The following is a 13,560-nucleotide window of genomic DNA, read 5'->3' on the forward strand; positions in this document are numbered from 1 at the left end:
CTCGAAGCACTCAGAGGCGAAATAAAAAAGTTCTCGATGGTTGAAGTTTCGGATTCGAAAAATTTCTAAGTCCTACGGGAAAAAAAATTGTTTCTCGGTAACCGACAGTTTTGTTGAGAGTTTTGGACGCCCCCCGAAGAGTTCTAGCGATAATTATTAACACTCGAAGCACTCAGAGGCGAAATAAAAAAGTTCTCGATGGTTGAAGTTTCGGATTCGAAAAATTTCTAAGTCCTATAGGAAAAAAAATTGTTTCTCGGTAACCGGCAGTTCTGTTGAGAGTTTTGGACGCCCCCCGAAGAGTTCTAGCGATAATTATTAACACTCGAAGCACTCAGAGGCGAAATAAAAAAGTTCTCGATGGTTGAAGTTTCGGATTCGAAAAATTTCTAAGTCCTACGGGAAAAAAAATTGTTTCTCGGTAACCGACAGTTTTGTTGAGAGTTTTGGATGCCCCCCGAAGAGTTCTAGCGATAATTATTAACACTCGAAGCACTCAGAGGCGAAATAAAAAAGTTCTCGATGGTTGAAGTTTCGGATTCGAAAAATTTCTAAGTCCTACGGGAAAAAAAATTGTTTCTCGGTAACCGACAGTTTTGTTGAGAGTTTTGGATGCCCCCCGAAGAGTTCTAGCGATAATTATTAACACTCGAAGCACTCAGAGGCGAAATAAAAAAGTTCTCGATGATTGAAGTTTCGGATTCGAAAAATTTCTAAGTCCTACGGGAAAAAAAATTGTTTCTCGGTAACCGATAGTTTTGTTGAGAGTTTTGGATGCCCACCGAAGAGTTCTAGCGATAATTATTAACACTCGAAGCGCTCAGAGGCGAAATAAAAAAGTTCTCGATGGTTGAAGTTTCGGATTCGAAAAATTTCTAAGTCCTATAGGAAAAAAAATTGTTTCTCGGTAACCGGCAGTTCTGTTGAGAGTTTTGGACGCCCCCCGAAGAGTTCTAGCGATAATTATTAACACTCGAAGCACTCAGAGGCGAAATAAAAAAGTTCTCGATGATTGAAGTTTCGGATTCGAAAAATTTCTAAGTCCTACGGGAAAAAAAATTGTTTCTCGGTAACCGACAGTTTTGTTGAGAGTTTTGGACGCCCCCCGAAGAGTTCTAGCGATAATTATTAACACTCGAAGCGCTCAGAGGCGAAATAAAAAAGTTCTCGATGGTTGAAGTTTCGGATTCGAAAAATTTCTAAGTCCTACGGGAAAAAAAATTGTTTCTCGGTAACCGACAGTTTTGTTGAGAGTTTTGGATGCCCCCCGAAGAGTTCTAGCGATAATTATTAACACTCGAAGCACTCAGAGGCGAAATAAAAAAGTTCTCGATGATTGAAGTTTCGGATTCGAAAAATTTCTAAGTCCTACGGGAAAAAAAATTGTTTCTCGGTAACCGACAGTTTTGTTGAGAGTTTTGGACGCCCCCCAAAGAGTTTTAGCGATAATTATTAACACTCGAAGCGCTCAGAGACGAAATAAAAAAGTTCTCGATGGTTGAAGTTTCGGATTCGAAAAATTTCTAAGTCCTACGGGAAAAAAAATTGTTTCTCGGTAACCGATAGTTTTGTTGAGAGTTTTGGATGCCCACCGAAGAGTTCTAGCGATAATTATTAACACTCGAAGCGCTCAGAGGCGAAATAAAAAAGTTCTCGATGGTTGAAGTTTCGGATTCGAAAAATTTCTAAGTCCTATAGGAAAAAAAATTGTTTCTCGGTAACCGGCAGTTCTGTTGAGAGTTCTTTATAGCCTCTCACGAGTTCTAACGATTTTCCTTTAGGCACGAAACGCTAAAATCAAAATTGAATGAGTTCTCGCTATTTTTCGTTTTCTAAGTCGAGAATTTCAAATTTAATTTACGTAGTATTTCAAGCAGAACTATTTTTGAAACTTATCTAGAACTATAGAACTAGTTGAAATCTACTCAGAACTATAAAAATATTTGGATTTTTTACATAATGGGGGGCGTCGTGAAGTTAGCCCCCCGATTTTTCAAATGGTGTTTTCTTTACTTTAAATGGCAGAACTCTTTCTAAAATGGTCTGAAAACTTTAGAACTCCTCGGGGGGCATCCAGAACTCTAATAATTTTTTTCAATTTTAAAAAAGGGGGGGCCAACTTCACAGAGATACGATTTCCCGATAATTCAAGAATCTAGAATCCGACAAAATTCAAACGACGCTCGAATCATTTTTGGCTAATTAGCTGGCCAAGGAACTCGGATACTTGATGCGGAATGCAGTTATCGGCAAGTTCAATATTGGCTTCCGACAGCGAGGTGAATATTCAGACGGGGACGAATGTTGGCGCGAACGAAGCTGGTGAAACTTCTGAAGTCAGTTCGTCGGTGCGCCGGCATGGCACAATGTTCGTCTGATTGTCAATTTGTATTCGAGAAGTGTCACGCCGTCGTCTCGATACTCGTTATCAGCAACCGACGTCTTTGTCTGTCATCGTAATATCTGTCGTCGCGTATACATTAAAACAATGAAATTTTCATCAATAAAGCAATTTACAATTTTTCAGCTTGCCTGCGTATGATTTTCATCGACAATGAGTATTATCTCTCAATGTGTATTATCTACAATGTTGCAGTAAAGTACAAAATCAATGAATTTCTTTTTTCTTTGGAACCGCTAGAAACACTTTCATAAAATTAAAATTTCCCATTGTTATCCATTATAAAGTTGATAACGTAACGGCAACGAATAATTCGCGCGCTAATTTTTTAACGTACAAAAAAATTAACACGCATATTTAATTGAAAAAAATTATTCCAATAGAATTTATAGAACAACGCGGTTGCTCACATCGTTCTCTCTTTCTTGTTTAAAATTGTATAAATTCCGTAAACGACACTGGTTGAGCATCGCATTGAAAGAGCATCGCATTCGCCTCATTGCAAGCAGAGCGGATGTCGCGTCATGTCGCGTGAAATGATAACGAAAGCGAGTGTACAAGAGACAGCGTTCGGAAACTGAACGCCGACGGTTACGACTATCAGGAGAATGCTTCGATATTGGCTGCTGGCCCATCCCAGCCCGAATATCCACTAGAGACTAGTGTCCGCACGGACGCCACCGTCCAAGTGGCGCGGGCGAAGGGGGATAATATTAGAATAAGAGAAGAGAGAGAGAGAGAGACGGAGAATTTATCGAGGGCTGGTTTATTAGCCATTAGGGAAGAACCACCTCGTGGAATATTGTCCCGGCACGTTCCATCGCATATACGTGCGAGTGCCGATCGCAGTCGCTCTATGGTGCAAGCTGCAACCTGCTGCAGCCTGCGTCCGAAGGGCGGAAAATTGAAATTGAGCCTCCATCGCCGTAGCGCGACCAAATATATTCGCGATGTCAGCGAATTCCATCGTCTATTATCCGACGGAATGCTTTATTTCGTTTTAATTCCGCGCGATGAAATAACTTCTTTTTCTACTACTGACGATAACACCGCAGTCTCGCGTGTCTCGAGAAAATGTTTCCGCAGCGAATTCGCTTGTTAATAATATAATTAATTTGTGAATGAGTCGAGTAGCTGGATAAAAAAAGAAATAGCACATAATCGATATTTTAAGAAAAGTTAAAATTGGATTATTTGTTACCAAAATATATTTGTCCAATTGAAAGTTTCATCTAAATCTTTCAAAAGATCTTTTTATTATTTTTTACAAAATTTGATACTATAAATATTGTTATTAAATAAAGCAGTAGTAGTCTCTAATCTGGAATCGTAAAGTCATCTGCAAAGAGCTATGCAAATCTTCAATATCTAGTCGAATCGTACGAGTACGATATCCGCGTGCACGTAGATTAAGCCTTTAAAGCATTTTATTACATGGACATAAATTCCTTCACGGAACAGAGCCATTGTTGCAGGAAATGTGTGACGACGAAGGAAAGCCGAAAGCAGAAAAGCAGGAACGACAGAATCAATATTGGCTGCTCCTGATATTTGTTTGGGATGTGACTGGGAACCGGATTGTGCGCCGGAACCCGGCAACAGAATGAAAAGGACACAATCTCAATCGATTCGGGACAGAGATCCTCTCGTTTAATCGAAAATGTTGCCGTTCTCGACCGTGAGATACCAATATTGAGGAGGTGAGTAGCAAATAACTGCACAGTGAGAAGAAAATATTTCACTTATACACGTTTATGTGATAAAGCATTCAGGCATATTCCTAACTTTTTTTTTGTTTCGGCTCGCAATGTCTATGTTTGTATTCGCAGTGACAGCAATGAATTGTAAAAGCTAACAGCTATAAGCAATGAGAACTAACAAGTTAAATGATGTTACATAAAATTAAATAGAGCGGATGTATGATTTAGATAAGAATGAAAAAAAGCTTGAAAATATCTTTAAACGTGCGTCAAGTTAGCACACTCGCCATAACACAATCAAATGAAACACTACAATTTAGTGCTTTTTTCATGCTAATTTTATCACTTTGCACTCAATTTTCCTAAAACAAACAGCGATCAACTTTAGTTTGGAATCAACACACCCGTGCGCAAAATTTTGAAATATAAATTTCGAAAGATAAAAAAGCAAAGACGTATTTCTTTAATAGTATTTTGTTGCTAATTAATTGCAAATTTTAAGTTAACAAATAGATATAAAAATACTCTTGCAAGTACTGAATAGCGAGTGTACGAGATGCGCGGAAAGAATATGAAAATATAATGCTTCCATTGCATTTGCATCTGTTTCTATATGCTGAAAATGAAATAGCTTTTACATAACTGCTGATACACTTCGATGTCCTTGTCGGAGAATGCACGCGATTCGCAACAAAGAAACTGCCAAAGTGGGTTAGTGAAACGAGCGAGGAAACAAGGAGCCGCGGTGAGAATGGCCGGAATTGATAGCGATCTTAATTAAAATTAGGGGGTTACCGGGCCTGGCGTCGCGTAACGCTTTCGTGAATCGCCACGGTCGGCCCTCGTCGCGTCGTTCTCGATTTGCATAACAGTAAAGATCCCGAGGATCACACTTTATACACCGGCGGACGCGTTGTGCGCGGTCGTTACTTAGGCGATTTCATTAACGCGATGCCCACTCAGGTTCGCGAACTTCGCGATGTAAGCTGTCCCAAGATTACGATGCAGCCGAGATATTGCATTGCACTTATCGCGTAATTTTACAAAAGTTTCACTTTCTTGTCATACTAGACGTCACTATATAATAACACTAAACTTCTGTTTATACAGTAAATTATTTACATGTGTAATGTAATTAACGTATATGTATATCAAGTATAAGCTTTCAAAAATAATTAAAGCGTGTGAGATAAATTGTAAACTGTGTCTTAAGCAAATTTCGAAGGGAAAAAAAAAATTGTAATAATCTTTACCTTTCATCTCATCGACTGACATAAAATTGAAACACCTAATGTAGGCGTCGAATAATTCCACAAGAGATGGTTATCATTATAATATTTGTTCTGCTCAATGCGAAATAATAAAATTTATTCTGCGCAATTTTCGAAATATTATAGTTGATTTTTGCCCGTTTGCAAGCTTAAATTGGAGTAATGTAATTGTTACTTTAACGAATTGCTAATATTTGATTAACTTGTAACGGCAATAACGTTTCCTAATGCCAGCGCGTTTATTATATCGCAGTTTCATATCTCGCTTCAGAAATCTCGGGCATATCTCTTAATAGATGTAATATCGAGAGAACAAGTTTAGCCTAAGACGTCTTCGAAGTGAATTTATAGTCGTGTCATCGGCACTTCTCCAGCTGCTTTTGATTCTCCGTAATTAGTAAAGTGCCACTTCGAAATGCAGCTCAATGAACTCCAGAGATACTCGGCTCAAGACGAACATCTTTTCCGTCTAGATGGCAACATCGATATGCAGCCTTCTTTACGCTTTCTCCGTAAGTTTCGAATATTTGCATTCTTTTTAGGAAGAGAATAGCTCTTTCCCCATAGAGTGCATCAAACATTCGAGAACGATGCAGTTAATTGGATTCGCGGCTTCCGCGATTTATGCATAATTTATTCATGACATATGCTAAAGTGGATTGACGAAGCGAAATTACATCGTTCACATCGATCGTCGCGCAAAATTCCACTGCTATTAAAATAAACCGACGAAATATTCTGCAACAACGAAAAAAGAAATGTAACGAAATGTACGGAGCAAATCAATTACGATTTTTCTCACAACTAAATTGTTACACGAAATTCTTCCACCTATCACAGTTGCACGGACAAATTTCCCCGACATTTCAGATTCTTGCAGTGACGCGACCAACGAAAAAAATTTACGAACTATGCGAAACACATATAACGAGACAGTTGTAACAGAGTTTTTCTCATAAATAAATTGCTACGCGAAATTTTACCACTACTCACCATTCGTAATCACCGCTCTCTCTCTCTCTCTCTCTTACTCTACTTCAACTTTTCAAACTTACAACAACGAAAAAGAAATGTCATAAGCTATTCAGAGCAATACATTGTAACCCGGTTACATCAGAGTTTTTCTCATATATACATAGATGTAATCGAGACAATCGCGACTCCCACGCGCGATTGCTAAATGTCAAACTTCAACGACCGAGTCAAGCATGTGGAACTACGTCTACGAAATGTGGAACTACATCTCCGGCACGGTCGTGTTAACTACTCTTGGCACACGAACACGGAATGAAACGGAGCGTGACTGAAAAGAAGATGTCTTCGCGCGCATTCGGCACCAATGGAACCGATATTCCTCGTACTTTGTCTCTCGCGATAAAGATGAAAAGATGCCGCCGTGACTCCGACGCGTCTAATCTACATGTTATTGACTAGGCGAGTTGTCAGGCAACAGTAAGACGAGTTTAACGACAAAGCTCTACGAAGCAAAAAAGCTGTTTGCTCTCTTAATTACTAATATATGTACACTATTTTTATCTATATCTTAATTGATTATTAAAATAATAGGTATCTAATTTTATGCATCATATAAAACTTTTGAAAAATCAACAAAAAAGAAAATTAATATTTTAACAAAAATGCACTTGGCCACGCAAAGCCCACGAATGAAATGCATTGAAAAACAAAATTACAAAATTTTATTCTTCTTTCGCAAATGCACTTTCTGTCATTAGCGGGTTGTGAAATATATCATTTATGCATTTCTTTGTAATTCGTCCATTTTTTAACTATTCGGTACAATAAACTTGCTGTCGCGCTTTACACGAGAATTGCGCAATGCTTCGCTATCAATTAGCGACTATTACCGAGCTCTGCTTACCGATGCACGACGTACACCGTAATATCCCCGCGTTTGCTGACATTACGTTGTGTGGTATTACATTAAATTAAATTATCCATACATTATGCATCAGCTCCAAAGGCGAAATTGCGGAGAAGCAGGCGCGTAGCCTGCGGCGAACCCCTCAAGCACAACAATCATTGTTATTGCAGATCCGCCTTACCTAATGACATGAAAAGCCCTTTGAGACGAGAGATAATATGTTAATCCTGGTGGTGAATTGTAAGTCGAGGCCGTAACCTACAGATTTACGTATTTATATCTTCGTCTGGTACGCTCACAAACAAACGTACTTATATAAAATGATTCAATTTTTAAGAATGCAAATTCAGCCTTAATATATCTTATGAAAATTCGATAAAACACGTCCACTCATTTCTCGCGTGATTTATATTTAGCAATAACAGCCATCAACGTCATTTACTGTGAGAATTTTGTCAATCTCGTTCGTGTTTCACCGAAATGGTAGTTGAAAATTATTTTCGTTAAAAATCACGATCGATCAAATTTATTTGTGTACTTTTTACTTATTTTTTAACTTCCTTGCTGGACGTAGCACGATTTATTTCACAATTATATATATGTGGCGGTGTGATAAATGAAATCCGTGCCGTAGCTAGTATAAAAAAAATTAAATTAATATATTTCAAAGACAAAAAAAAATAAATTTTAGTGGATCTATTTTATATTAATTAATACAATGAAATCTTTTCTCGATTTCTTCGACATTCACAAACACAATATTACTCGGTATAGTGCATAATAGAGACACAACACGAGAAGACCATGCCTTTCAATAGCGGCAACTAATAAAGCAACTCGGAGTGGAGTTTCGGCGACACACGCGTCTCTTTCCGCCCCGTGGGAATTCCCTATGCAAACCCGTCATTAATAATTCATGTACGACTGACGATGAAGCCCAAACCGCGGATCTTCACGTATAAATGATACCTTTCAGCGATGATTACATTGTCCTGCAATGAGACCAGATCTACCACAAAACCGATTATACAATCTGATACTTTGAATCGCGGAAAATTACAGCTTTTATTTCAACATTCCCTATGAAAATATATGCTTGTTTTAAATACATTTATTTTAAAAAGTTTCTACAGTTAAAAAAATTATTTTTTCCCATTTTTCTCCAAATTTGATGTTTAAATAAATCAATATTCGAACCACTACAAAGAAAATCAGAATCGTAATTATATTCGTGGTGGTTATCCGAAAACAATACGCAAACCGCTCATTAACGCACTGCGATTCCACAATAATAACACTCGCGATATTAACGTCCGATCATCGGCCATTCTTCGCAGGCACGTTAAACGTATGCGCGCCCGTCCGTCAAACATTTGGCGAACCGGAATTTCGGTCGCGCCGATCAAATTATTCTGGGCGCAGCTTTTCGTCATTTGAATAACAATAAATGAGCATACGTACGTGTCTCTTTGTGAAAACGTGAAATTGGAAGAGAAGCGAACTGGCGCGAATCGCCGGAAGTGACCGGACGAGAGTATCGATGCCGCACGCGATGACGCGCCGCGTTGCGCCGGCCGGAAGCAGAACGCACTAATTGAATCATTTTGTGTGTCGTTCATGCCGACACCGGGCGAATTTAACGGCCGATTACACGCTATGCCACTGAACAGGAACGTAATATCTCGTGCGTGCACATCTATCGGCGGCACGGCTCGTTCTCACAACTCGTAAATTCGACCCCTTGTTTCGTCGCGTCAAAGAATAGACAGGGTCGCGCGCGCTCGCGAATTTTAATCGACTATTCGTGTATTTTTCATGTGGGCAAGCTGTTTAATTATTCATCGCGTCAATGTTGAGCTCTCAATTGTGCTTACTAGAATTGTGCAATAGTTCTTACTAGAAAAACTCGTTTACTTCGACTAGAAGAAAAATATAACTTGGACAGAATGGATCCCAATAATATGACTTGATGCAATTTTTATATCTTCTGTAGACAGAACTGTTAAATGATTACTATATACCTTCACAAAGAAACTACATTAATATTTTTCACGATATACGTCATTTGCAGCTATAAATATAACAAATATTTAATAGTTTTGTTCTCAACGAAAATTGTTCTACGTCAGAAATTTATTGTATATTTAACAATTATGCCAGTGATAAAAAGTAAAATTATTCTACAGCGATATTTTAAATGTGTAAAAATTAAATTACCGAGCAAACCGGTGCAAACAGTCAATCAATGTTTATTAGTAAATATTCCAATTTATAAATATTTAAATATATTGATAATTTTTTCAGCAGGGATTACGACACATCACCGAGGGGTATCATCGCATTATCATCAATGCTAAACGTCAGCCACGTAATAATGATAATGTATGCGAGATGCTGGCAGAATCATGAACGGTATAAACCAAATCGTTGCTGTTTGTGATTATGCGCGCTTGTTATGTTTATTACAGTATGCATATGTCGCATGCGCGCCACTTTGATACTACAGACAGGCGTATTATAAGCGCAACGTTTAATTTACGCTCAACTATCGGTAAAGGAATATTGTCGGATGTAATCAAATCAAGCAAACGAACCGAATATTATTAAAATTTGTGAATGTAATTTTGTTGACAATTACTAACATTTCATGTCAAATTAGTCGTAGTATTCATCTTCAATCAACAATTTATCTTTATCATTTGATGCGCTTTATTGAAATTGTATGTATGTACAATACAATAGAATATATGTAAAAAAAATTATAAAAAATTTATATTTATTGTATTATATTTAGGGCTTCTCGTTAATTAAAAAAAAATACTTATTTAACGCGTTATAGGGATACTTATGCAACGTATTGCCGACGTAAATTAAGCGAAAAGAGAAATTACGTTATCATCAGAGTTCCATGTCTGCTGATAGCAACGATATCGCGCTCAGGCACGAAGGGCATCGTAATCTAAACAAACGAGCTAAAAACGAACGCGCGACTATGAATATTCGCGCGTAAACGGATTAAAGGCCGAAAAATATCCATATTATCGGACGTATGGTGGGAAGGGCCATAAGGTACAGTCGTATATGGCGCGCGCTTGCGATATATCTATGGTAATTTATAGCTGCGTCCTAATCGTCTTTTCCAGCCATAATTTATTACTACTCCATCCATATTTATTGGCGCTTCGGCCACTGCATTCTGCCGCGCATCAGATTGGTTATATTGTTGGCGGTCCGATACACACACTGCAATAAATTATCCAACGCGCGAAGGTGCGACGGCTGACGCGCACTGATAGATTGCGGTGGAGAGCAGAAGCGATTTATTTAAGGAATGCGGTATTTTATGTGGTTTGTTGCAATTTTCGATATATATTTACGATGTACATTGTTTCGCAATCTACGAAAGCGTTAAAGCGAGAAAAATATATATTCCTTAATAGGAAATATATGATAGAAAAGTCTCCACGTGCAACACAGTTAATTAAATTATACCATGCTTTTCCGAAATGTATTTTGCTTGTTTTGTGACACTCAGCATTTATCACGGACAATATAATTGCTAGATATTACATTATCCTAAATATAACATCTAGCCTAAATATCACGCGCGTTTTTCATAAACCGCCAACTTATTCATAAATTAAATTAATTATTTTCAAAAATATTAAATTAAAATAATGTTTACTTTGTACAAAATGTAAAATGTATTTACTTATATTATTGTTATTATACTGGAACACATTGGGCTAGAATACAGCCTTTTTGCACTTGGGTGTTTGTACATGTAAAAGCTAAAAATTAATAAAAAATTACATGTAATTAAAATCTGTATTTGACATAATTTTCGGTAAAAAATTTTTATTCAAAAATGACTTATTCAATCTAAAATTTAACTTTTCCTACTAAAAATGTGCAGGCATTAATATTAAGAAATATATTTTATCTGTAAGAAAAAGCAGAATAAAATGAGATTATGATCTAATAAAAAAAAAAAAATTCCTTCGAGCCGGATTTGAACCAGCGACCTATGGATGGCTTCTGCTATTCAACCAACTACAGTCCACCGCTCTACCAACTGAGCTATCGAAGGTTGTGCGATTGATAGCCAGTTCAACCTTCAGAAAGAATCGTTAAAACTTCAATCTCTTATTTAAATGACACAGATAATATACGCAATATCGTTGCTATCAGCAGCATAGACCTATAATAATGTAATTTCTCTTTTCGCTTAATTTACGTCGGCAATACATTATACAAGTATCCCTATAACGTATTACACAAGTATTCTTTTTTGATTAACGAGAAGTCCTAAATATCACACGCGTTTTATAGCCTTTTCTGCACTTGGATGTTTGTGCATGTAAAAGATAAAAATTAACAGAAAATTACGTGTAACCAAAATCTGTATTTAACATAAATTTTGGTAAGAAATTTTTATCCAAAAATAAGTTATTCAATCTAAAATTCAACTTTTCCTACCAAAAAAGTGCAGGCATTAATATTAAGAAATACATTTTATTTATCAAAAAAAAGGCAGAATAAAATGAGATTGTGATTCAAGTAGCAATGAAAAAAATTCCTTCGAATTCGCACATCAGATTGGTTATGTTGTTAGCGGTCCGATACAAAACAGAAATATATATTTCTCTCGCTTTCGCAGATTGCGAAACAATGTACATCGTAAATATATATATCGAAAATTACCACAAACCACATACGCGATATCAGCAGACATGGAACTCCGATATTAACGTAATTTCTCTTTTCGTTTAACATGGTTACCCCCAATCGTATATTAATATCATTTCAGCATTTATCACGGATAAAAGGATTAAATGCGAGATTTCAACAAGCGACCTATAAATGTCTAAACCAACTACAATCCACCGCTCTACCAACTGAACTATCGAAGGTTACAGCCGGTTAGCAGCCCGATACGTCTGATTGTGAGACACCTTGCATAGTTTAATACCTAATGATTATTTCTTAAATAATTGATTTAAACGCTGTTACAATTTGTATATACTTTGTTTGCTACAGATCACACACCACACAAAACTTGTGAACAACTGCACTGCTGCGCACCGTGCCGGTAAGTCAATCCAATTTGTTTTTGTTTTTGTTTCATTTCAATATCGTTAAGAGAAAAGATTTAAAAATAATATAAAAGATGCAAGGTTCTCACAATCAGACGTGCACTTCGCGAGCAAGGTAGTTAGGTTAGGTAATACAAAGTGACTCACCGAAGATGCCTTGCCCAATGTCAATTGTCGTCTCCGTCCTGCTCGTCACCGAAGATGAGCAAATCCTTTGTGGCTAAGTTTTCGGGTTGTTTCACTTCTTCCGGACACCTGCGAAAATCTCGCTGTACAATCTCGTTCACGCATATCAAACGTCATGTCAAAACTCGCGCATACATCGTCACAATAAACTTTAGATAAACGCGCAAAATGGCGGACCGCCTGGTCACGTAGGCCCCGGCGATTTTGTTAAGATACTTACAACGACATCTATCCTTCAGCTCTACAAACTTCTATGTAGTGCGGCGAATATTATGTAAAATATGGACGACAGATTTTGACCGATTCCACACAAATGCAAACATCGAAATCGCGACATTGGCGTACTATAATAATTGCGCGCGATGCTTAATAAATTACGATGAATATTCGCTTTATGAGACACTTACAGTAAACTGCAAAACGGATTGAATGTAACTCCACGATCCGACGCGGGATGCAATATGTCTACGAATTTTGGTCAATTTTAAACACATAAACGCGGAATCGCGATATTCGCGTACACTGATAATTGTTCCCGATGTTTAACGTATTACAACAAATGTCCGATACTTTTTGAGATACATTCGCGGTTATCGCGTAAAATTCACTTTCACAGAGTAATAATCGTGTAAAAGTAAGGAACGATTCGAACATGACTCCATCAGCCGCCATGGCTCGTTGCAAACTGGCTACTAGTAATTCAGTGCTGCCAGATTGAAGACCCGAGCAACAAGCCATCGAACGCACACACAATCAAGAATCATGTATGTACATGACTGTCTACAATATCGTATGACTGCCAGTGGTCCACACACACGCACGGAGCCGTAAACCGCTGTCTACAAATGCTATATCACTGTTGGTTACTATCGAAGAGTCAATTGCGATTCTCGAAATAGTGCAAAAATGGACCAATCACATTGCGATATAGAATCTAATCGATTTAATTGCACTTTTAGTACTTTTTGTACCTAAAGGTATATTTAGACAAATTTTGCTTATGCACTTATACAAATTGGTCTAG

General features: G+C 37.5%; 1 protein-coding gene and 1 non-coding gene across 5 annotated transcripts in view; both read right to left on the minus strand.

Moving 5' to 3' along the window:
* Positions 1-13,224, minus strand: part of PH4alphaEFB (prolyl 4-hydroxylase subunit alpha-1) — a 151,772-nt gene extending 138,548 nt beyond the window's left edge. For all 4 annotated transcript variants that reach the window (XM_012363821.2, XM_067351086.1, XM_012363819.2 and 1 more), the window contains exon 1: positions 12,498-13,224. The gene's annotated coding sequence lies outside the window, so the exon portion shown is untranslated. The remainder of the gene's footprint in view (positions 1-12,497) is intronic.
* TRNAY-GUA (transfer RNA tyrosine (anticodon GUA)) lies at positions 11,252-11,344 on the minus strand. Its single transcript has 2 exons — positions 11,308-11,344; positions 11,252-11,287 (listed from the first exon to the last, which is right to left on the minus strand). It is a non-coding gene; the product is annotated as a tRNA-Tyr (tRNA).
* Positions 13,225-13,560: the final 336 nt, after the last annotated feature.

The sequence above is a fragment of the Linepithema humile genome, chromosome 3 (genome assembly GCF_040581485.1).
Source record: "Linepithema humile isolate Giens D197 chromosome 3, Lhum_UNIL_v1.0, whole genome shotgun sequence".
NCBI classification, from domain to species: Eukaryota; Metazoa; Arthropoda; class Insecta; order Hymenoptera; family Formicidae; genus Linepithema; species Linepithema humile.